A 23023-nucleotide genomic window follows, 5' to 3' on the forward strand; every position below is an offset into this window, starting at 1 on the left:
TGCACATATACAGACTCATACACATACAAACATATGCATATGTACATGCATACATACACACATGTGTACAAAGAATGAACACACTTAAGACTTTAAGTAACACATACAAACATGTACATATGTATATGCATGCATACACATATGTGTACAAAGAATGAACACACTCAAGACTCTCAGTACACATACAAACATATATACATTTATGTGCATGCATACACATGTGTGTACAAAAAATGAACACACTTATGACCCTCAGTATACATACAAACATATATATGTGCATGCATGCATACACATGTGTACAAAAATGAACAATCTTAAGACTCTCAACACATACAAACATACATATGTACACGCATGCATACACACATGTACACAAAGAATGAACACACTTAAGACTCAGTAACCCATACAAACATATATGCATGTACATGCATGCATACCTACATGCGTACAGAGAATGAACACGCTTAAGACTCTCAGTACACACCAGGGAAAAGTTATCTCATTGAGCTGTGAGGGGCTTCTGCCTAACTGGATTTAAGCCGACCCCAGATGAACCCTGAACACAGGGTGCCATGCTGTGGCTTCTATAAGCACCCGAGCACACGCCTCACTCTTCTCCTCCTTATAGCTTCATGCTTCCCGTGTGACTAGCCCTCCAAACATGGCTGGTGGGCATGCCTGCAATCCCGGCCTTAGGAGGTGGAGGTAAGAGAATTGTAAATTCAAGGCTAGCCTGGAGTGCATGGTGAGTCCTGTCTCAAGAAAATGCTACTTAGGGGCTGGGGAGAGGGCTCAGTAGGGTAAGCATGTGCTGTTTAAGCTTCAGGACCTAAGTTCAGACCCCCACAACCCGAACAAAGCTTAGTGACCGCATGTACCTACAGGGAGACAGGAGATAATGACCAAAGGATCCCCCAGAAACTTGTGGGCCACCCAGCTAGGCATATACAGCAGGGGACAGCGAGAGATGGTGTCTAAAGTAATATGGAAGGTGAGGGCTGACCTCTAAGTATTCACACACACACACCGAAGTTTAAGAGGCTACGGCTTGAATCTGTCCCGAAAATTAGATGTGAGTTGTCATACCTGTGTGTTGTTTGGGAGCGGGTCTGTAGTGTTTGTCTTTAGCTTGTCAAAGGAACTCAAACAGAAGAGGAAAAGCCACCTCACTGTGTGTCCCCATCTCTGTGTTTTTGTCTCTCTGTCTCTGTCTGTCACTCTCTGTCTGTCTGTCTCCCTGCATTTTCTGTCTGGCTCTGGAAGAAGCTAGCTTTACCAGGTGTGGTATGGACACTGGATGACTTGAAGAAGGTTTCCTCAATTGGGAGTGGTGGCTGCCGGGGTTAAGGTAAAGGGTGAAATGAGGTTCTTGTGACATCCCAGGCCACGACTTGCCTGCCTGCTCACACAGGGCCAGCATCATCCTCACTGTCACTGACCCATCCTAGGCTAAGGTGATAGGCAAGGTGCTCCCAGTGGGACTGGTCCACGCAGAACTCTTCCAAAGCGTACTCACACTCACCTCCTAGCTTGAAACCAGGGAAACTGAGGCCTGAAGTCAACTGAGGATATATCCACTATCCATTTGGGCATGACAGAGCCACACCAGGCCTCTGAATGCCAGCCCAGAGCCACTGCCACCTCCTGTCCCAAATACATTTGTATAACCCAGCCAAGGAGGCCGCTCAGCCATCTGCCCTTGATCCCAGCTGGGACCTGGGACCCTTTAATGTCACAAGCGCCTTTTAACGTAGTCCTTTAAAAATCAAAGGCTCCTGCTTTTGCTCTCTTGTGTCACCCTCCGGACGCTCAGCGAGCTTTATCTGCTTCACTTAAGACAGAGAGCGAGAGAAAAGATGATGATGAAGATGAAGTACTGCACAGAAGAATCCCGCAGTCCCCGGAATCTTAACGAGCAGCTCTGGTTCCTATCAGCTTCAAGATGCCCTTATTAAGCCTCACCCAGCTCGTGTGGCCCAGCCGGTTCTTTACAGGGTCAGATCAATCAACGCAGCCTGCGCCTGTGGGCTGTGAGCCTACCGTGAGAGGCCATGCCATGGGGTGTTACCGGACCCTAACACTATGCCAGGCCTGCCAAGGAGGACACACGACGTCACTAAGCTTGCGCATGCGCGCGCACGCACACGCACACAGACTCCTTGGAACCACAGTTCTCTCCCGCCCCCATTTTTCCCCTCTTTAAAGTACACTCAGGACCCCACAGAAGCTTTCAAAGCTGGGTGGTGAACACGAGCCATGACAGTAGCCGTACAGACAGCATCTGCTTGGCTGTGCTGTGTCAGCGACCATGGTTGGTCCTTTGCACCTTCAATCGTTGTCTTGGGGGGCGATGCGGAGGCGTTCAAGCTAAACGCAGGGAATGGTGGCACAGGGTTCAAATCCTGGCTGCCTCTCTGCCTCAGGCCTTTGGACAAGCCACTAATTCTCTCTTTGCCTCCCTTTCTGACACCGTTGATAACCTATCTGTCGCAGAAAGTAAAGTTTGGGTGCCTCCCAAGAAACCACTGAGGACCTGGGATCCATTTAGACCTTTCAATAAAATTGTTTTATTTTGATGTGTGTGCACACATGTGTCTGTGTGTGTGTGCATGGAGGTCAAAGGTCAGCTTCTGATGCACTTCTCAGGACACTATCCTCTTCAGATTTTTTGGGAGAGAGAGACTGCAACTCTCTCACTGGGACCTGGGCCTCAACAATTTGGCTATGCTGACCAGCCAACCAGCCCCAAGAATCCACCTGTCTCCTCATACCCAAAGCCAGCACCACACCTGGATTTTTTTTCACACAGCTTCTGGGGATGGAACTCAGATTCCTGTGCTTACAAAGCATGCATGCACTTTACTGAGTCATCTCTCCAGCTCCCCCCCCCCATCAAGTGATTTATGAAGCACCTACTATGTGCTGGATTCTTGAGTATTTCCAATACAGCCAGATGAAATGTAAGATGTTTTTCCCCTCTGCTGAGACTCTGTACTGGAGTCTCATGTCTCCTTTCCACATCAGGGTCTAGGCTCAACTACCCTATACCCGTACACATATTGTTGGGGGTGGGTAAAAAGTTATTTGAAATATTGGGGATGGGCCTAGGGACCCACACATTCAGGGTAAACATTCTACTTCTGAGCTTCAGCCTTAGCCCTTGAAACATATATAGTTTTTCTTTTGTTTTGTTGGAAATTAAAATGTAATGACATTATATTTTACTGTGCCCCTTTCCCTTGAAAATATCTATTTCATCTCTCAGCCATTTTCTAGCCACGTGTTTGGTCTAAAACCTATCTGCGTGGCCTCTGTCTCTGCAGGTGGGATGGAGAAATGGACGGTACACGGGAGTTCGCATTACTGAGGAAGAAAGCCACACCTGTTGGGAGGCATGGGGAAACTGTCTTATGCTTCAGCTAAGAACAGAGGATGCGAATATCATATTCCTGGGGACACAGTCCAAAGTCAGAGAAAAACTGTAGCGTTGGAGAGAATGGCGAGGCCCCATGCATCCAGGGTCAGCATCTGACCTCTGAGCTGTAGCCCACTCCCAACTCCATCTCATTGTTAGTGGGCGATGTAGCATGAACACAGGCAAGCCATCTCCACGCCTCAAGGAGAAAACTGAGGTGCACAAAGCTCTCCTCACTTCCTCCAGGTCACACAAGACCGGTTAGGTCTCTCCACTCAGCACCACCTTTATTGCGCATGTGCTGAGGATGAGTATCAGAGACGAGCTGTTCTGTCACGCGCATGTGTGTGTGAATGCACGCGTTTCTAAGCGCTTCAGTGCAAAGTAGATGATCGTCGTAGTTTTGTAGTGATTAGTAACAGTTTGCCACGTATTTAAAATTTAGTTAACAATACACGTTTCTGACCGCTTGATTTCCTCAGAAAGCTGAACACCGGAAAAGCTAGCTTTATCTTTTCTGGATTTCTGGGCTGAATTTTCCTCTTAGAGACGTGGCTGGGGTGGGATCAGCTCCAGGCTCATTTCTAGGGTAGAACTTACTTTCTTCTTCTGTGTGTCTTATGAAGATGCTGACATTCCTGGGGCCAGAAGGAGGGGGCTCTTGGTCTCAGGGTGGGCTGACCCCCAGTACAGTAGGACGGCGCCGCTCCTGACGTCAGCGAGGGATGGACCCAGCTCAGAACCCTTCACTTGGTTCCAGGATTAATCTGTTCTCTGCCCCCTCCTTTCTTTGTCCCTCCCTCTCTCCCCTTCTTCCTTTTTTCTTTCTCCTTTCTTTTTTAGATACTGGCAGTGGAAGCCAGGGGCTAAATCCACTCGTTAAATAAGCGCTCTACCGTGGAGCCAAACCACATCTTCCATAATCTCTATTTTCGTTAATTCAAAGCTCAATCTCACAACTAAATCAACAAAATACCTTCACCCTATTGACCAAATGTAAACCATAGGCTACAGGCATCCTCAAGGGCAGGGCCTGAACATGGGGGTTTAGGAATCATGGTGGCTATCTTTGGATCTATCCACCTCAGTGTCAATAAGCATTTGGTGACTAAATGACCGGAAATACAAAGCTGGAGACAGAAATACAAGCTGGCTCTTCCCTCCAGAAACATAGTCTGAATGTTTCCTCAGGCTTGTAAGTCACCTCCAGCTTTGAGGTTTCCAATTATTCCACCAACATCAAGTGCCTCAAGCCTGGGCCAGGCAGGGAATTAAATGCCCTAAGCAAGCAGCCAAGGAGAGGCAGAAAGCCCATATATCACACGGCCTCCGCAGGGCCAGGAGCCTTGTTGAAATGCCGACAGTGTTTTTATGCTCAGAGGATGGTGGTAATGGGGAACATATTTGCAGTAGATAGTGAAACATTGGGGTGCCTGGCAGTCGTTAACTCCTCAACCCAAACGGTAGGTACTGACTGTGGGTCCAGGGCTGTGTCTTCTGGGAATCCTAAGTTACATTCACCCTGCTTTCTAAAAGCTGGCCCACCCTTCTGTGTTCTGCTGAACTCTTCCTATCATAAGCTAGAGTGTGTGTGTGCATGTATGCATGTGTGTGAATGCACATGCATGAGTATATGTGTGTGCATGTATGCATAAGTATGTGTATGTGTGTGTTTGTGCATGATTGGGCATGTGTGTGCTTGCATAAGTATGTGTTTATGTATGCATGCATATGTGTGTGTTTGTGCATGTGTGTATGTGCATATCTGTGTGTGTGATGCATAAGTGTGTGTGCATGAGTGTGTATATGTGTGTGTGTTTCTTTGGGTGTGCGTATGTATGGGAGTGTGTGTGCTTTGTATGTGTACATCTGTATGTGTGTGCATGAGTGTGTATATGTGTGTGTGTTTCTTTGGGTGTGCGTATGTATGGGAGTGTGTGTGCTTTGTATGTGTACATCTGTATGTGCATGCATAAGTGTGTGTGTATGTGTATACATGTGTGTATATGCATTGTGCGCATATGAATGGGCATGTGTGTGTGTGTGTGAACATTGAGGGACAGGGTGATGGAATGATGGTTTATAAGTGCGGCCTGTGGACTCAAGCCCTGTGTCCCAGCAGCTGGTGTACCTGTTGGCTCTTCTTTGGCATGCACCCTGCTGGGATCTCCACTAAGCACTTCATGTATAGAGAAGACGGGGTTCCATCACTGACCCTATCATGGTGCAGAAAGATCAGTAACTTGTCCGAGGTTATACATTCTGGAGCAGGGAGAGCCAAAAGGTAGTGTGGGAAGTGCCCCGAGCAGCAAGTTGTGATGCTGTGATGGGTGTCCAGGATGATGCTCTTCTTCTAGTCTCTCTCCAACTAAGACAGAGGTCCAGGACAGCAAGGTTCAGAGCTCTTCTAGCCTCACCTCTGGTACCACCACAGTCTAATTGGCCAAATACAAGAGTGGTTCTGGGTGGCAGAGACAGCCAGTGCAAAGGTCCTGAGATATCACAGACCACAGAGGGCACTATGTTCTCTGACTGCAATGCTTTCCCATTGCCTAAGCTGCCACCTAGCTACCTTCAGCGGCTCCTCTGGGTGTCACCTCCTCTGAGAAGCCTTCCACTACCCCTGACTGGGCCAACATTTTTCATCATGGGGACATTTTGCCATATTGACATTCTTGACAGTGGCTATGTCTAATGTCATCATTCACCAGTGCTGTCCAATATCTTCCCTCTTTGAAGCACTGAGGAAACAGTGACAGAGGGGACAAAGGAAAGCCAGAGTGGGCTGTGGGAGAGAGGAAACAGGAGACACAGAGCTCGGTGTATACCTCAGTCATGTGACAGCATGCTCTCTCTGTCTCTGTCTCTCTGTCTCTCTCTGTCTCTGTCTCTCTGTCTCTGTCTGTCTCTGTCTCTCTGTCTGTCTCTCTCTGTGTGTGTGTGTGTGTGTGTGTGTGTGACAGTCACAACCACAACATCCTCAAGGTTAAATGGACACAGACACTTGGGCTGTGACTCTTAGGCACAGCTGGGTGACTAGAGAATTATTGGGGGGGCATGTAGAGATGGATATGATGAGAGAGATGGAGAGAAAGCTGGGGTGGGGGGAAACCCCAGACAGAACAGGTTTTGGTAGAGGAAAACAGAGCATTTAGGCATGTCAGACAAGAAAAACAACATCCCCAAGATAGGCGGGACAGCAAGAGTCCACAGAGCTGCTGGAGAGCCAGGAGCAAATGAATGGAGGTAACAGTGGGTGAGAGGGAGCTGAGAGCAAGGATGCTGACATCAGAACTGAGTTCGAATCCCCCCCACTGCCATCTGGAAACCATCCGGCCTTGAACAAGTTACTTTGGGGACCACTCCTTCTTTTGTAAAAAATAAATATCATAAACTTCAAACTTACAGGTGCCTTGCTAGATCAGGTTCCTTTGAGACTCTGGGAAGGAACCTGGAAGGTATTGTTAGGCAGTCCTAAGATGCTGCCATTGTTTTTCTATGAGAAAGTCTCCATAGTTAAATAAGCCTCAGGCCCCCACAGAAGCCAGGTCACCTCACTCTCTGAGCCCACTTGCCTGTCCCCTGGGCTTTTCCAGATGAAGCTCTCAGCTTGTGGTGCTGAGCATACAATGTGTGCTGGATACATGCTAGCCACCACCATCATCATAATCACCACCACCACCACCACCACCATCATCCCTTCATCTTCATTGGTCTCTGGAGTAATGGAGGTAATCTAGACCTGTGGATTCCAACTGGCCCAAGAATAAAACCTGCTGGGGAAAACACCCAAAACAAACTGGAAGGCGGGAGCCAGGCTAGCGCCTGGGCAGGAAGGAAGGCATCCGGGCAGCAGAAGCCCCCTATGCTGGGGAATCACTAACCTCATTCCTTTTTATGAGTTTACCCCTCCCCCATCCCCGAAGAGGAGTGTCCCTGTCTTAACAGATAAGACAGACCCGTCTGCCCTTAAATATTTCTATTACTTAAAAGTTCATAAATCTATTGGTTTAAAACTGTCAGCAGGATGGGAAAACTCAGAGATGGAGCCAGCTTATCACCCGACGAGGAATTTACCCAAAGTGGGGGGCAAACTAGTGCAGAGAGGGCACTGGCAGTGCCCAAGGGACCAGCATCTTCCTAGCCCCACACCCTGCCTTCTGTCCTGGATTCTAAACTGCCACCCTCTAAACCAAAGAGGTCTTTGCCCATGACTTTGAAGTCCCCGAGGCTGAACCTGATCTCACAAGCTAACCACCACTTGGAAAACAGCAACCCAGCACAAAGACTGTGCCAGGCTTCCTCACCAGCTCCAAGCTCCTTCGAGTGAAAGGAGAGGATGCCAGGGCAGATGATCCTGCCCAGCCCCTCAAAAGCAGAGAGCTCAGGGCCCAGGGAATAAGAATTTTCTTACAAAGCAGAACGGGGTAGCATGAGCCTTTAATCCCAGCCCTAAGGAGGCTGAGGCAGTCAGATCTCTTGAGTTCCAGACCAGCCTCGTCTGCAGAGTGAGTTCCAGGACAGCCAGGGCTTCACGGAGAGACCCTGTCTCAAACAAAACAAAACAAAACTTCCTGCAAAAAAACTGGGGGAAATCCTCATACAAAAGGAGAAGACCGAGTTTTAGGCCAGGGCAGAGGATAAATCTTAACACCTGTCTCCCAAGGGAGGAAAAATACAAACCGCAACAGGCCCCTGATAAACACCATCTGCCTGCATGTTATAGCCCGCGTGTTATAAATGTATGCTATAAATACTTCTGGGGTGGCATTGCAGGGAGCTGGGGGAATCAGCGACCTGTCATTGGGCCGTTACTGCGCAGGCGCAGTGGACGTGCATGACCTAAGAACGGAGCAAGCCATGAGTCCCGACTAATCACTTCCGCCTCCAGCGTGGCATTGTAAACTTATAAAATGGAATGTTTCATGAGACTGGGTTTTCCTGTATGGTCCAGGCAGACCTCAAACTTATGATCTGCCTGCCTGCCTCAGCTCCAAAGTGGTGGGATTCCAATGGTAAAACGTAGACACAACTTTCAGCTTTAATTTCCAGCAGTGTCTGTGTTTAACCACTGTTCATTAAAGTCCTGACTCAAGCATTCCAAATCAGCCCCAGCGCCATACTGGTCTCCAGGCCTCCCTTGGGAGGATGGTTTAAGCCCAGAAGTGATGCTGCACACTTTTAATCTCAGCACTTGGGAGGCAGAAGCAGGCAGATCTCTGAGTTTAGGCCAGTCTCGTCTACAGAGCAAGTTCCAGGACAGCCAGAGCAACACAGAGAAACCCTGTCTCGTGGGGAGGGGAGGGGAGGGAGAAAGAATTTAGAATTTTGAACACCAGCCCTTCCACTTCCTGTCCATGGAGACTCCTGTGCATGTGACTTTGGCCATTTCTTGAGCCCAGCAGGAGTCGATGTCAGAAACCTCTGAAGGGAGGGCTGTATTCTTCCTTTGCAAGATCTCTGAGGCAGATGCTATGATCACTACACTTGTGGGTGGGGAAACTGAGGCCTAGCAAGACCAGGTGTTATGGCTTTTATTTATTTGTTTAATTTGTTTATCTTATTTTTGCACAGGGTTTCAGTATATAACCCAGGCTGGTTTCTAAGTCATGATTCTCCTTTCTCGGTCTCTGTGAGTCAGAGGCTGGGTGCCTAGCCTGGAGTTCTATTGGAGGCCAGTGAGACCTTCAGAAAGTGGGGCCCAGTAGGAGGAAGTCAGTACACCAGGGATATGACCTAGAAAGGGACTTGCTCTTCTCTCTCTCTCTCTCTCTCTCTCTCTCTCTCTCTCTCTCTCAATGTGCCCTGTCTCTCTGTATGTGTGTCTCTGTCTCTGTGTCTGTCTTTTAGTTCTCTCTCTGTGTATGTATATGTGTATATGTATGTGTATATGTGTATATATGTATGTGTGTATATGTATGTGTATCTGTATGTGTGTACTTGAGTATATGTATATGTGCATGTGTGTATGTGTATATATGTATGTGTGCATCTGTATGTGTGTATATGTATGTGTATCTGTGTATATATGTATGTGTGTATCTGTATGTGTGTATATGTATGTGTGTATCTGTATGTGTATATATGTATGTGTATCTGTATGTGTGTACTTGTGTATATGTATGTGTGCATCTGTATGTGTGTATATGTATGTGTATGTGTGTATATGTATGTGTATATATGTATGTGTGTATATGTGTATATGTATGTGTATGTGTGTATATGTATGTGTGTATAGGTATGTGTGTATGTGTGTATGTATGTGTGTCTCTGTTTCTGTGTGTCTGTCTTTTAGCTGTGTGTGTGTGTGTGTGTATGTGTGTGTGTGTGTTGAACAGTTTCTTTTCCCACATGCTTCAGGCATGCCTCACCACAAGTCTTAGCAGTCAGGGACAGACACCTTTGGAACCCAAAGCTAAAGCAAATCTTTTTCCCTTCTCAGATATTTCTCTCAGATATTTTGTCACATGGATGGAAAGGCGACACTCCAAATGTCTTTACAAGGTCCCACACATGGGCAGTGGCACGGCTAGGATTTGAAGTTGGAGGCTCCTAACCACTGCTCTGACCTGCCACTCAACGCTGCTCACCTACTCCCTACCTCTGCCTACAAGTGCAGATTCCATCCTGAGTGAGGATACAGGATTCAACAAGGGACTACTTGGCACGGGAAACCCATGTATGTACTTGGTAAGCATACTAGGTAGGGGGCTGTGGCACCTCCCGGGTTAATGGGGACTCTTGAGTCAAGGGAAGGCTGACCTATGTTCTATCAGCTGGCTGGAAAGAGCAGGGATGAATCACCACCAGCTGCCAGTCCTTTCTTATCCAGGCTTCAAGCACCCGGCATCTTATCTGCACTGGCTCAGCTAAAATATGGTGCCTCCCAGGAGACGGACCCCAGGGCAAGGTACAGGGATGAGGGAAGGGGGGGAGATGTGGAAAACACAACATTGGGGGTGTGTGGAAAATACAGGCAGAGTTTTCAGCCTCAGTCATGTTCCAAGCCCTGCCATGTGGTGCACCTGGAACCTCATCTCTCCTCCTGGCTCCTGCCTCTGGCTGCACCAGAGGCCCCCAGATTGGTGGCAGGAGACCTAAGGTTGACTCTTTCTGGCGCTCTGAATGTGGGCTGGAAAATCTCCATCTCCCCTTTGCCCGTCCTCACCCTGTGTGTCCTGGGAACCTGTGTCAAAGTGTCATGCTGGGTTTTGCCTACTTTCCTCTTAGGTATCCATTCTCAGAACGTTCTGGAAACCCTGTCACTCTGTCCATTCGAGTTTCAAGGTGACAAAGACTTGATTTTCTCTTGACATGACCCCAGGGTTTTATTTAGTTGTGCTTGTCTGTTTGTTTGTTTGTTTGAAGAAGGTTTTCTGTGTAGCCAGGGGGCTAAACTTGAACTGCTCCATTTCCTGCTCTGCCTCTTGTATGCTGGGATTACAGACACACAAGCCTGCCTACGGTTTGTGATTGGATATAAGGAATTCCGTTCAACTCTCCTCATCTCACCTGTGCATCTGGTCCCTGCCAGGATGTGGAAGCCTCCTCTGATCCTCAGTTTACCCACCCAAGTAAATGGGTCCCCTCTCCTTCCCAGTCACAGAGGGACTCACAGAGGTTGTCTGCAGGGCAGAGCAGGCGAGGTGGGAAACTCCTTGGAAAAAGAAAAAAAAAAAAAAAAAAAAACAAGTTCAAAGTGTCACCCAGGAGCCAGGCATCTGTGTCATTAAGAATATCCAGATAGGTCTCCTCTGCTTCCCTCCTCCCTTCACGACTCTGACCTTCCCTCCACGTCTCTGCTTAGTGGACTCTCCCCTGGTTGGCAGTCCCACTGAAGCCATCCCCCTCCCCCACCCACCCTGCCCCTCTGCATCTGCAGAGGGATGAAGCGCCCGCCTAATATAAGTATGTTTACATTAAAATATAAGGACAATGCACCCGCCATCTAATAGTCGGCTCTGTATATGTTAGCGAGTGCTTAGGACTCTCTTTTAGAAACCCATTATGTCCATGTGACTCCACTCAAAGCCTTTCTTCAGGATTTTGTTTTGACAGGAGGGCATTAAGGGGCTGAAAGTGATAGCACAAGAATACCAGTTACGCACTTTGATCAAATCGCTCCATAAGTCTCCTGAAGAAAGTCTTGTATATATTAGGAAAGGAAATTAATTTTATTGCTGCTGTGGCTTGCCTGGTTAATGGCCCAGCGAGCTGGCTGGCCTCGGAAGGCAGCCGTGGGGGTGAGTGGTTTACCCCACTCTTTTCCTTCCCAGGCTACCAGCCACAGTCACGAAGAGAGGACCAGCCCAGTGGGCACCAGGCTGACCGGACCCCAGAGACTGCAGGACTTGGGGTGCAGGTGGCTGGGACCTGCTCCTCTGACCTCACCTCTTAGCAGGGCTATCACAGCTGAAAGACTCATGGGCTGCTTGCCGCCAGCTGTGGGGCTGGCCAAGCCCACAGCACATGTCACAAGCGATCAGCATTGGGGGATTCAGACACTCGAATCTGGAAGAACGAAGACCTAAAAGGATGCTTCCCAAGTAAAACTAAAGACAAGCAGAGAATACACGTGGCAGGAGAGATGGTTCAGTGGTTAAAAGCACTGGCTGCTGCTTCCAGAGATCCTGGGCTTTCTCAGCACCCAAAGGATGGCTCACCGTTATTGGTAACACCAGTTCCAGGGGATCCAATGGCTTCTCCTGGCTTCCACAGGCACCAGGCATGCAGACATATAAGTATCATACACATAAAACAGAATATAAGCTAAGGTAGGGGGTGGCAGAGGGGCAAATAACAGAAATAGCAGGGGTAGAGAGAAAACAACCATCCACCTGACGCCCAGGTAAGTGTGGTACACATTGTCCTCAGGTGGGGTGTGGCCTCCCAAAGCCTTCTTGGTCCCTGCATACCCAACTTGAGCCTGCAAATTAATTTTGCATGGCACGCCCTCAAATGCCAGCTGACTGCTTCGAAGGAGGAAATCCCAAGCTTTACCCACCCTGAGAGACAGTATTGCTTAAAAGAGTGTTTGAGAGCTGGGGGGGGGGTAGCTCAAGTCTGTAATGTGTGTGCTGTGTAAGGTGGAGACTTGAGTTCCCATCCCCAACACAACAAACAAGGAAGGAAGGAGGGAGAGAGGAAGGAGGGAGGGAGGGGTGAAGGAAGGAGGGAGGGGTGAAGGAAGGAAGAAGGGAGGGAGGGGGAGGGAGGGACGAAGGAGGGAGGTAGGAAGGAAGGAGGGAAGGAGGGAAGGAGGGAAGGAAAGAAATAAAAACAAGACAGCTGTCACAATGGCAGTGTGCAAACCTAGGACTGAGGGAGTCTAGACAGGAAGGCCCATGAAGTTCACTAGCCAGCCAGTCTAGCTGATGGCTGGCCTCCAGGTTCATCGAGAGATCCATCTCAAAACTAAGGTGATCAAGGAAGACACCTGACGTTGACAACCTCTGGCCTCCACGTTCACACACATGCACACACACACGCACGCACACACGCACATGCACGCAGAAATGCCTTAGATGCAGCCAATCAACTGTCTTTGACGCTTCAGACGGTCTGAGGGTTTCTGTCATTTGCATGCTGGAGGGTTCTTACGCGGATACTGTTGTCGGCTAATACGACGGTCAGTCACAGCACAGGCCATTCTCAGACAGTTGTTCTCAGACAGTACCGAGGTTAGCGTCCCATCACTGTAACACATACAAAAAATACTCCCTTTAAAAGGTGACCATGTTCACTGTGGCTCATGGTGTCCACGGGCCCAGAGTTGTTTGGGAACCTGTGCTGAAGCAAGGCACTGTGGTAGAAGTGTGCACTGGAGCTGACCACAACACACTGCTGAAGTAAAAGACAGAAAGTGACTGGGCTCTGGGCACACCCTGGCCCTCTAGGTGCCACACTTCTTTAATCCCAGCACCCAGGAGGCAGCAGGAGGTGGGTCTCTGTGACTTCAAGGTCAGCTTGGGTCTTCGTAGTGAGACACTGTCTCAAAAAACAAAACAAAACAAAACAAAACAAACTACCCCCAGAGACTGACCAGAAGACATTCCACTAAGCTCTACCCCTTAAAAGTTCCAACCTTTCCCAGCAGAGCCATGCTGGGGTCTCTTGCTTTACCACATAGACCTTTGGGAGGCCCTTTAACCTGGGCATGGCAGTACAGACTTATATTCTCAGCCTTTGAGAGGCCGAGGCAGAAGGATCCTAAGTTTGGGGTCATCTTTGGCTACACGACTTACACAACGTTCACTTGTCGATAGTGAAGCACTCCTAGGATCTGCCTGGGGTTTGTTCTAAGCTGATGTGGCTTGGCCATCTTTGTCACCTGTATTATTTATGGTGTTTCTAGCTGTCGACATCCGTGCTACATGATAAATGTGACTGAGGGCCGTGCTCTGACAAGGCTGAGGAGGGAAGAATATTGTGTGGTGGGGGAAGAGAGAGAGAGAGAGAGAGAGAGAGAGAGAGAGAGAGAGAGAGAGCGAGCAGGAAGAGGAGACATTATCGTCTCAGGAAGCTTCCTGTCATCCCCATCCCTTGTTGCAACCCCTGGCAAAATGACGGATACAGTGGCAAGCCCTGAGTTCCCAGCACCCCTTGGGGCAGGCAGGAGGACCGTTTATGTTTCTGGAATCTACCACAGCAGCATGGGGGTAAGGGGTGCTGGACCAAGCTGTGTTTGGGGAATTAGAACCGCATCAGTTCATACCCCAGCTCCCCCTTGCTGGGCACCATGCTGCCCCCCAATGAACACTGGCCACTTTGCTTAGCTCACAGACTCTCTGGGTAGGAAATTAGACACAGCGCCAATGGCGGACCAGTCATCTTATCACTGTGATGAAACACTAAACACAGACACCTTATTCAGAGAAAAGACTTTGCTTGACCACAGTTTTCACTTGGTGCCGTGGTGACACAGAACATCTTGGTCAGGGTATTCAGCGGAACCAGCTTGGTCACCTCCTGGTGGTCAGGAAGCAAAGAGAGACAGGAAGAGTTCAGGGTCCCAATATCCCCACAGAGACATGCACCCGATGACCTAATTTCCTCCCATCAGGCCCCGCCCCTAAAGAGCTCATCATCTCCCACGAGTACCACAGATCAGCCCCCAAGCCTTCACCATGTGAGCTTCTGGGGTTCACCCCAGATTCAAACTGTACCAGTGGGATTGCCTGATGAAACCACAATATTCAGAGCTTCAGATGAGAAGTCACGTGGGTGGTAATGACTTGAACCACAGGGAGTTGGGGCCGAGGGACAGAATGATCTGGAGGGCACCCTAAACATGTCGGCGTTGTCTGGTCTGGGGTGTCTGCATACTATTGGTACTATCCTTGCCTAGAAGCTGGGGTCCTACAGGGTGAGCTGGAAGCAGGCAGGGCCTTTGGAACGCTAAAGCTTGAGGCACGGGTTCTACGTGGGTCTGCAAGCCAGCCCATGCTCTAGAGAATCCGTCAGATGCCACCTCTTGGTTGAGAAGTAGCCGGTGACCTCACAGGAGAGTCTGGCAAGCAAGTATCGTGGCAGCCCGGGGAAAGCTGTAGACTCTGGTCTACAAACAACCCATTATATCTAGAGGAGACACAGCTCACAGTGCTTACTAAGAATATATCGTGTATAGATACTGAACCTGGCAGTTCTTCTGGGGCCGTGGCCATCTTTATACTCCGGTCGGGATGGAGGCTCAGGGAGGGTCCACCCAGGATGAAAGTGAATGCACCGAGCTTTGAGTCTGCATCTGCTTGAGCCTAGCTGCCTGCTGCAACTTCCTCTCCCTTTTCACTGTCTTAGAGACATGATCCCGCTTTCTGATCCCAGAGAGATGGACAGAAATGAAGAACCAAGGTGTGTATAGGGAAGTAGACTTGCTGTAGCCAAGGTCAAGGCCCTGGGAACAAACTGCCAATGGAAGGAAGGTGGGTTGAGGGTGTGGCTCAGTCAGTAGAGAGCCTGCCTAGCATTTAAGAGCCCTGGGTTCAATGCCCAGCACCACATAAACCAGGACAGTTGTATCTGACTATAACCCTGGCACACTGGAGGTGGTAGCAGGGGAATGAAGAGTCCAAGGCTATCCTGGGGTACACGGTGAGTTCCAGGCCAGCTTGGGATATGTGAGAACCTGTCTCAAAGAAAACAACTTATCAGTGGGTCAGCTTCTGGCTTATGCACTGCCTTGGATAGGCCCCAAATGAGGCTTTCATCTGACCCATGAGGAGGGGTCCCTCAGCCCATGTGAAGCCCCGGCTTCAACCTTTAGTCCCGTTCAGTAAGCCCCTGTGTCGGCTCCCAGGGCTGTCAAGCTCATGAAGGATGGTTTTTCCTGGCCCCCGTGTCTTCCCATCTTCGCGCAATCTCCCTTTCCCCTGGCCAGCTCCAGCCGTGGTCTCCTCAGCTATCGCATCCCCTCCCAGGGTCAGGGATTATGACGCATTCAGAGAGCGTCCAGCCCTCCGCAGTGTTTACATTGGAGGTTAGCATTTATCTCTATACTTTCAACCCCTCTCCCCAGCTCAGCGGTGCTGTCTGTGTTCCACAAGAAGGCACGGCCTCCAGGGATGAGAGCCCGCCAGGCTGGGGCCACCTCGCTGGCATCTGGAGCCCCTAGGACTGTCTTTCCCACCATCCTCGGGAGTCAGTCCTCCTCCGTGGTCCCTGGCTAATCTCTGAAAACTGAGTTTCAAAGGAAGCACTCAATAAAAAACGAAAAAGTCTGCAGCGGACTTTCCCGCGGGCACATTTACCATGGATATTTGAGTCTTGTGAACCCTTTGACCTAGAAGGAGGGATTTTTCTAGAGACTTGCGCACATGTGTGCAAAGGAACAAGCATCTTCATTGCAACTTTATTTTTATCATTAGCAAACAATTACAGGAAACTATATATCTTCATTAATACAGAGCTGATCTCTGTGTCATCCACAGCCTGGACCAGGAGGTGGCTGGTCGCAGCAGCAGGGTCAAGCTGGAGACGCCTGCCTGAGAAGATGAGGATTACCATGTTTTCCTAGGGTCCCAGCAGGAAAGTATATCAAATTTAATCTGCGTCATTTGAATATTTAAATGAAGGCATTGCTTGTAAAGCTGGGGGTGGGGCTTAGGGATACCTTGGAGGGAGCTGGCAGTGCTTGGGGGCTAGTGAAATGAAAGTGATATTATAACTCTAGGCTTGGGGGCCTGGGGTGCTGGCATCCCTCACTGTCTAAGCCTCCTCCAGAACTGGCAAAGGAATCCCACACCTTCTTCCCCGGGCACGGCACAAGGTGGAGAAAGGATAAAGAAACTTGGTCTCACATAGTGTGCCTGCTTGAATCATAACATGGTGCGTTCTGACATCTCTAGAACTTAAATGTTTGCAGTGCAGATCTGGGGATAGGGGGCAGGATTTTTATTTTCCTGGACCAGGATTTCTTTTTTTTTTTTTTCTTAAAGACAAAAATCTCATGTAGCCCAGGTTAGCCTCCAGGTCACTGTGCAGCTGAGGAGAACCCTGAATAACGCATTCTCCTGCCTCCCCGCCCAAGTGCTGGGGTATGACAGCATATGACACCATGACTCACTTCTTCTGTGCTGGAGGGCTTTGTGCATGCTGTGAGAACGCTAATGATCTCCAGCCCCAGTTCTCATTTTTAGTATTTCAGCTTAATAATTCATTCAAACGAATTTAATTTTAAAATAAATTTTAGAGCACTCCCCTGGCATATGTGAGATCCTGGGTCCAAAGGCCAGTACCACCCCATGTGAACATAGATATGGGGGAAATTTTTTTTAAGTAGTTCTTAAAAATAAGTTGAGAAATAATTCCTTTCACTCAAAATGTAAACTGAAAAAATTCTGACCAATGTTGGCTGTAGCTAAGAGGGTTGTTTTTTGTTTTTTGTTTTTGTTTTTTTGCATACACAAAAAGTCCTCCTTCCGTTCAAAGCTGCCCAGTCAACCTGAGAGGTTACATTTTCTTATACTAAGATGTATTTTATGTTCATACGCACGTGTGTGTGTGTGTGTGTGTGTGTGTGTGCGTGTGTGTGTCTGTCTGTCTGTGTATGTTGATGTTTCTGTGTCTGTGTATGTATGGTGTATGTGTATATGGTGTGTATATGTGTGGTATGTGTGTGTCTATGTCTGTGGTGTATATGTGTTGTCTGTGTCTGTGGGGTGTGTGTGTGTGTGTGTGAGAGAGAGAGAGACAGACAGACAGACAGACAGACAGACAGACCAGGTGCCTGAAGAATACAGAAGTCATCAGATCCCCCAGATGAGGAGTTGCAGGCAGTTGTGAGCCAGCTGATGGGGTGCTGAGAACCAAACCGGGGTCTTCTGCAAACGCATTGCTGTATCCTCAACTGCCCAGCCATCTCCCCACCCTTGGCTTTCACCTTTCCTCTGACTAAAGGCAATGGTGGCAGTGTTACCATGGAGATACTTATAGAGATAACGATGGAGAAGACATCCATTTTGTCCATCATAATGAGGAGCACATGGACAATGCCCATCCTTGGTCATGACATTCATTTGCGGGTTCTGGGACATGTTTCTGGAAGGTTCTTCTGCCAATCCATTTGGTGTTGAGGGCAAGTTGCTAACATGCAGTGTTTCCCCTTCTCTTCCTGCATAACTTTTTCCGTGTCCTCAGCTCCTATAATTCATAGGTACCCAAGGTCACTGGACAGAGCCTCATGTGTGGCTCTTTCTGATTGGCTACATACCTCTGATGGGACCTTGCTGTCTAGGGAAGAGAAAGCAAGCACAACAAAGGCTGTACTTTGTATGTGTGACAAATTTGACCTTGTTCCCAGGCCCATCAGGGACAGGTTCTAAACAAGGGGTAGGGCAAGGAGAGGTGGCATTTCCTACCCCTCTCCCCACTTCTATCAACCTAATTAAGACCACCCCTCAAGGCCTGTCCAAGGGCTTCTCTCTGCTGATTCTACGTCCCTGTTAAATGCTACAAAGACACATGATGTTTTTCAAACCTTATTCAAGGGCCGAGAAAGACATCTCATTGGCTAAGAGTGCTTGTGGCCTTGGCAGAGGACCACAGTTCAGATCCCAGCACCCTGTTAGGTAGCTCAGAGCTACTAGCAACCTCCAGGTCTGGAGGCTACAATGCCCCCTTCTGGTGTCTGTCAGCACAACGCTTAGGTGGACGTAGACGAGCATAATTTAAAAAAAAAAAACTTATGAAGAAAGAGGTGGGGAACGTATTTATCACTTTTATGCAATTGTCTTGGTCTTCATGACACAGACCGTCACACACTCAGGGACAGATTTCCAGTCTGTTTTGTTTACTTCTAGATTGCCAGCACCTTGGACAGTGCCTGACACGCTAAGAGTCGCTGGAACACTGCACAGAAAACAAACCATCTACTTGCAGCCCCTTTTCCTTGAGAAACCTCCTCACCTCCCTGCATTTCTGAAATCCAACCAATGAAAGAGATCTGGGGCAGAGGCTCAGCTTCAGGCTTATGAATTAAGATCCAATACCCGTCACCTTCGACTTAAGTCAGGTCACCTGAGTCTCAGGATTGCTGCACTCTTATTTTGAAAGTGTCTCCTGAGTCTGCCTGAGCCCCTCCCCCATAAAGCCATCTTTCTGAGAAGCAACGTCTACCTTGTTTTGTTAGGGGTCCCTGTACTGGGGAACCCTCGGCTGAGCTCCATAGATTTTGTGGCCATCACTTCCTTATTCTCTCACTGATTAGACCCCATGCCCCCATGTCTCTACACAACATGTTGTCTTTGTGTGCCTTTTCGCATTTTACAAATGAGCAAGCGGTCCGTATGCTTGCATTTGGGCTCAGCATTCCATCTTGGATGGTTTCCAGCTCTGAAGAGCGAGGCTATAATTCATCTGTGTTTTCCTGTTGATGGGAGCTCTGATGTGCGGATGTGGCACTCTTTAACTATTCATTCTGCTCAGGACAGGCCTTTGGGCTGACTCCTGGCTGCTGTGACAATAAGCATGACCACAAGTGTCTCCACCTCATGCACCAGGCATCCGGAAGCTGCTGACCAAGGCATCACCAACCTTCCTGGTACATTATAAAGAAACTCAGATAAATAGGTGAGATCTGCTTTGGGAGGTAGCAGGACTGGCTCATCTAGAGAGACTGATGATGACCCATCTCAGGCAGACCCATCTCCAAGCAAGTTCCCCACTTGTGTATGTTCTAGGGACAGTCACATTCTCTCATCTGTCTATAACTGGAGTGCATACTCACATACACACATGCACAGGTATATACACATATAGGCATATGCACACATATGCACATGCATATGCACACACATATACACAAGTACTTATACATATATATATGCACATGAGCATATGTGTACATGTACATACACATGCATACTCACACACTACACAAACACATATAGACATACATAGGCACATGCACACATACATATGTACATGCATATGCACACACATATGTACACAAGTACACACATATATGCACATGGACATATATGCACATGCACATATATACTCATTGCACACACATGTACACACATGTACATATACATATGCACATGCATTTACACACATGCACACACATTACATACAAGTACATACATCCTATGCACATGAACACACACACACACACACACACCTTTTTCTATTACTCAACATAAAACATTCTCCAACAGAATATCCAAACTTCCTACTCGCACTTTCATAAACAGTGACATTATTAAATTCTCCTCCAATTACCTAATATGCACTACACCATTTCCTTTTGAGGCCCTGTGTGAAGTACTTTTCACTCGACAAACTTTATAGGCCAAAGTATGCTGTCCAATTTAGGAGCCCTAAATCAAGTCAGGTTTATTTTATTTTTTTAAATCAACAGGAAACAAGTGAGCATATTTATAGGGTACGGTATGATATTTCAGGACACCAAATCAGAGAACACAGCAGCCATGATGCTTGCTGAATCCCTGGGGCTTCAGCAAGAACACTGAGTTCACCTACCTGGGGCAGAGTGGCTGTGAGAGCTCAGCTCTGATGGGTTCTCTCCGTTTGCCTCCTTTCGGGGATAATTCCATTCTAAACTCTGCTAAGGAAATGAGAAAGGGTGGGGGTGATCCTGGGCTTGGCTTAGTCTGCCAGGCACCGTGCAAAATTTAGAAGTTGAATCTCAGTCAATGTACACTGTAGGTTCAATTATTTTTATAAGGCCAGCTGTTCCCTGCCCATAAATGAGGACTGGACAGGGAGAAGGCTTGAGCCAGCATTGATCGCTCCTTGCTGGCCGCAGGCTAGGCAGGGCAATCCCCAGATTTCTGTGGTAGGGTGGAGCCTTCGCACCCAATCCCACTTACTGCCATGCTTCGGTGACTGCAGTGGTGAAGGGAGGCCCAGAAACTACCAGGAAGGAGCCAGAAGTCAGCGAGGCAAATCCCCAACCCATTAGTCTTGAAGCCTGACACTCGTTAATCCGAGTTGAGAGGGGGCCAACCCAGTCCACTCAGAGAAGAGTCCAAGCAGCCTGTTTCTTTCCCCTTGGGGGAAAACCTGCCCCTTGTCCAAGCTCCAACTTCCTTCCTACAAAGTGTGAAGTTACCATGGCAATAACTGGCCCTGTTTATTGTGCCTGAAATATCGTGGTGGCTGGTGGAGTGACGGCCGCAAAAAAAAAAAAAAAAAAAAAAAAAAACAAAAAAACAAAAACAAAAAAAACCAAGTGTGTTCTAGAAGGCTTGGGCTCTGAGCTCTGAGCATGCAGCTGTACCAAACTGGGGGAAGCTGGGGTATCTATTCCTACTATCAAAGGTTCCCAAGCTCACAGATCCATTCTGCCTACCTTTCCTAAATCCACCCTCCAAAAGGCAAAACAAAGCAAGCAAAAGGAGGCAGTTACTAGCCAAGAAAGAGACGCAGCCACGCCAGCAATGGCCAAAGGAATCGGGACTTAAATAAAACACACCTTTTCTTCTCTGCCCAGTAAGAATCTGAGGCCTAAGGGACCTCGGCTCTTGGAGTCATTCTACAGAGTGAGAGGCATGGGATCTGTGCACTGGATATCTCAGTCACCCCAACCTACGACTCCCACCCTGTTAGGAGGAAGATGGCACAGTCAAGAAGTTACATTTAACTATGCACCTCTCATTCGTGAGAATTAGTCACATGGTTATGCAAAGAAGCCTGGGAAATGTAGTCTTTCTAGATGGGCTTATTTCCAGGTGTAGCCTGTGAGTCTATAACTGCTTCTGCTCGGGAGAGTCTAAAACACTGGCTAATAGGTGGGTTTGCAGGTTTAGGGCTCAGAAAGTCTAGCTCTTATATGCTTAATGAGACATAAAAGCCCAAAATGGCCCCTGGAGCCACAGGACTGTGTAAAAGAACTGGGGAGGATATGGGTAAGAAGGATAGAGCCTGGTTAAAGTCTGTGGGTAATGCAAATCCATCAAAAGTGTTCGAGCAAGAGAGGAGAATCGAGTGGAAACTAATCCTTTCAGTGGGCTGTTTCCTGGTCCAAATGTGGTTCATGACAGACAGGATACATGGACAAGATACTAACCTGTCCACTTTTAGGATCTAGGCTTCTCTTTAGTACCTGGTAGAGCAGATCATTCTTTAATCCTGTGTTAAATCCATGCTGGAGAAATGACCCAGTGGGTAAGAATACTTACTACTCTTGAAGAGGACCAGGGTTCAGACTATGGGACCCAGAGACCTCTTCTAGCCTCCGAGGGCACTGCACACATATGCACATGCTTGCCCACATACAAGTAAATAATAAATGTCTAACTTTTTAAATAAATTAATTAAATTCCCATAAACAAGGTACTTGAAAATGTCTCCCTGATCTCTTCTCCTGTGTCACTATCCCTAACACACTACCTAAATAGATTTGTAGGGCTTGGGGTTTATACTAATTAGGAATCCCACTTTTAAGCAAACAAGATGATGACTGAAGAGTAACACATGAAAGTGAACATTTATTTAACAAGAGAAAGTCAATAGCAACGAGCAATAACTTTTTGTCTGTGTGTTTGTTTTTTGATACACTGTTTCTCTTTGTAGCCCTGACTGTCCTGGAACTAACTCCCCTTATAGACCAGGCAGGACAGGAGCTCAAAGATTAGCCTGCCTCTGCTTCCTGATTGCTGGGAATAATCACATACATCATCATGCCTGGCTTAGAACTACATTTTTATAGAATAACATTTTTATGAATGAACTGTCTGGCATTCTGCATCACATTTCCCCCTCTCTCTACCTTAGAGGGCTGTGTGCCTCAGTTCTGTTCTTAGTATTGTAAATTTGAGATATCCCCCACAGGCCTAAGTTTGAACACGCAGTCTCCAGCAGGTGGCACTGTTTGAGAAGGTTTTAGATAGGAGGTGGAGCCTTGGGGAAGAATTGGAGTGGGGATTTGCTGGAAGACTTGGAGCTTCCTTTTAGCCTGGCCCACTCCCGTATCACCCCCTTCCTGGTCACTCTGTTCTCACTCACTTCTGATGCAATGAGGTCTGATGACGCTCTGCCTGCAGCTATGGCTCTCCTGTAATGAGAGACTGTACCTCTCTGAACTGTAAGCTAGATAAGCCTTTCCTCCGTTTAAGGGTTGCTTGTCAGGCACTCGGTCAC

At 48.0% G+C, this 23023-nt stretch overlaps 2 long non-coding RNA genes across 3 annotated transcripts in view; one reads left to right on the forward strand and one right to left on the reverse strand.

Moving 5' to 3' along the window:
- Positions 1-21508, reverse strand: part of LOC108352451 (uncharacterized) — a 23938-nt gene extending 2430 nt beyond the window's left edge. The window contains exons 1-3 of one of the 2 annotated variants that reach the window (XR_015634341.1): positions 21357-21454; positions 20402-20483; positions 13022-13116 (exon numbers count right to left, since the gene is read on the reverse strand). This is a non-coding gene — a long non-coding RNA (uncharacterized LOC108352451). Of the gene's footprint in view, positions 1-13021; positions 13117-16256; positions 19455-20401; positions 20484-21356 lie in introns of those variants that run through there. The other variant, XR_015634342.1, reaches the window with a different exon arrangement.
- LOC148002340 (uncharacterized) lies at positions 15906-19024 on the forward strand. The gene is made up of 3 exons (XR_015634340.1): positions 15906-16057; positions 16348-16448; positions 18718-19024. It is a non-coding gene; the product is annotated as an uncharacterized LOC148002340 (long non-coding RNA).
- Positions 21509-23023: the final 1515 nt, after the last annotated feature.

This window comes from Rattus norvegicus, chromosome 12 (genome assembly GCF_021556685.1).
Source record: "Rattus norvegicus strain SHRSP/BbbUtx chromosome 12, alternate assembly SHRSP_T2T, whole genome shotgun sequence".
In the NCBI taxonomy this organism is placed as follows: domain Eukaryota; kingdom Metazoa; phylum Chordata; class Mammalia; order Rodentia; family Muridae; genus Rattus; species Rattus norvegicus.